Genomic DNA, 2,352 nt, shown 5'->3' with positions numbered 1-2,352 from the left:
ACCTGTTGCCTTGAGGGGTTGGGATGGCAGTAAGTAGCTGATAGAGCACAAGTTCCTTCTGCATAAATATGAGTGCTTGTTTCTCTAAAGGTGAACTGACAAAGAAAACAAATGCCTAATCCTTCAAAGAGATGGGGAAAATAGATCTTCAAATATTGTATTCTTCTCATTGCTACCTATCAAGTGCATTATTACCAAATCTTAATTCTTCTCAAACCACTCCCATGAAGGTTGTCTCTTCTGAAGATTTAAAATAAAATCATTTTGAAACCATTCTTGGGCAACCACACTGAGCTGTAGCTAAGAGGGAAAACACTGGATAATGATAAGGTCTGTTATAATTAAGTCTGGACTCAGCCATCAAAAGCTGTGTGAGCCTGGCAAAACCCTTTCTCTGAACTTCTGTTTACTAACTTACAAAACGGATCTAAGTAATAATATCTATACGTGGGATAGTAAAGATCAGATACTAAGAGCACTGATCATCTCTGGAAACTATTGTACACACTAGTGCATTGTTTTAAGAGAGAGAGAGAGAGAGAGAGAGAGAGAGAGAGAGAGAGAGAGAGAGAGAGAGAGAGAGAGAGAGAAGAAAACCCACATTCAACTTCCTAAAGAGAAACTAAAGCATTCAAACTGTCATAATTAGCATAGGATCACTTTAGGATTAAGCTATTTAATACCTGTTTCTGATCACTAGACATCACTAATATTGGTCCCCCCATTTTTTAAAAATTCTACGAAGTAGTCTCATCCCCCATTTGACTGCTTTACGGCAGGGTTTTATTTCAGAGTTGTCTTCGTTATTTTCAATGCTTCCTCACTGCAGACTTAGGTAAAACCAGGCCATACAGAAAGACTGGAAACGCATGTTGAGAATCAGCAAAGGTGCTGTGGTGCTGAGTGTAAACGTGTGAGACTTCCGGGGGTGGCAGCACAGAAGATCCTGTTTCAGCTTTAAGCCCACCCAAAAATGTGCGCTGTGGTAGCACGTGTGCCTAGATCAACGTGAGGCCAACTGCCTACTTAGCACATACAAGAGTGCACAGAATGAAAAACCTGAAAGAGCCAGACATTATTCTATTTTCTATCACGTTGAAATGCAGTTCAAACTTTTATAGTACATTCTACTGTGTAAAATACTATTATCGGGGTAATGTAAATACGCATTTTTTTTTTCAAATTTCTCTCTACCCTCACCCAAGAGAATCCTAAAGTCCCCAGGACCACGTTCACCTTACCTTCAGGCTCAGGGTCACCTTCTGTGGCTAGAGAACCTTCAAGCCTCTTTAGTAGTTGTGGAGTCACACTAGCCCCACCCTTGTTGTCTCCTTAGCTCCGCCCCCAGGGCACTCTCCCAATCACAGTTGCCCTACCAGGCCCCATTAGTGCCCTCTCCTCTCACTCCTCACAACACTGTGAATTCACTAGCCTACTTCTCTTTGGGGCAGCAGGACCCTTGCTGCAGCACCTCTGAGGGCCAGGACCTCCTGGCCCCGTGAGCCGCCAGGATTGGTAAATCTCCTGGGCAATCGCCAGAAGGTTCCCTTGGATATCCCTGTGACGTTGAGGAGCATCTGTTTTCAAATCTGTACGTTCTCTGTTCTGCACAGCACAGTGAGCCTAGAATGGGAGATTCTACTCTGGTTGCATTCCAGGGCCAAACTGTACAGAGAGGGCGCTCCCGCTCTGAAGGACCTTCTATGTTTTGGATTTTCACCAGGATCACTTTATTGTAGGATGTAGTATGAAGGCTGCCCAAGGAGTTCTACTGAGAAAGGAGGGAGGGGCTTTTTTGCATTGTTTTGTTTTGTTTTGTTTTGAACTTTTAAAATAATCTATTTTTATTATTTGAGAATTTCTTATATCCATAGGTTGTATCTTTATAATGTCTACCCCACTCTTCTCCTAACTCTTCATGGTGCTAGCCCCACCATGTCTCCACTCCCCTCCATGTTCATGTCTTTTTGTTTATTTGTTTATTTATTTGTTTATTTATTTATTTTGAGTCACAGAGGTTCCCTAGAACTTCTACATCACAATAGAAATCTCTAACTTTATTCTAAATATTTATTCTTAATTAGTTTTTATAAAGTCAGAGCAAATGCTATTTTGTGGTAAACCAAAATTTTGGTACCATGAAAGGGCTTCTGGCTACGATTCTTGTGAATGAAAGTTAAATTTTGTAGCATCACTTTTCACTCACTACTTAGGAATATTCTCAACAAATAAACAAGGTCTGTCAACCATATTCCTGTGAGCATATGGATAGTGCAAATTGTACTTAGTAGGTTATTAAAAAAAAAAAAAACATGTTTTGTTATGGCTCTGTACATTTGTTGCCATCGACTG

The 2,352-nt window shown here is 40.8% G+C and overlaps 1 protein-coding gene across 3 annotated transcripts in view; it reads right to left on the bottom strand.

Moving 5' to 3' along the window:
* Iqcm (IQ motif containing M) overlaps positions 1-1,561 on the bottom strand; it is a 535,822-nt gene extending 534,261 nt beyond the window's left edge. For 2 of the 3 annotated variants that reach the window (NM_001164235.1, NM_027944.1), the window contains exon 1: positions 1,242-1,554. The gene's annotated coding sequence lies outside the window, so the exon portion shown is untranslated. Of the gene's footprint in view, positions 1-1,241 lie in introns of all 3 variants that reach the window. The other variant, XM_030243772.1, reaches the window with a different exon arrangement.
* Between the last annotated feature and the right edge of the window lie 791 nt (positions 1,562-2,352).

The sequence above is a fragment of the Mus musculus genome, chromosome 8 (genome assembly GCF_000001635.26).
Source record: "Mus musculus strain C57BL/6J chromosome 8, GRCm38.p6 C57BL/6J".
Lineage (NCBI taxonomy): Eukaryota > Metazoa > Chordata > Mammalia > Rodentia > Muridae > Mus > Mus musculus.
Note: the sequence above shows the minus strand (reverse complement) of the source record. Positions and strands in the feature narration are given on the sequence as shown.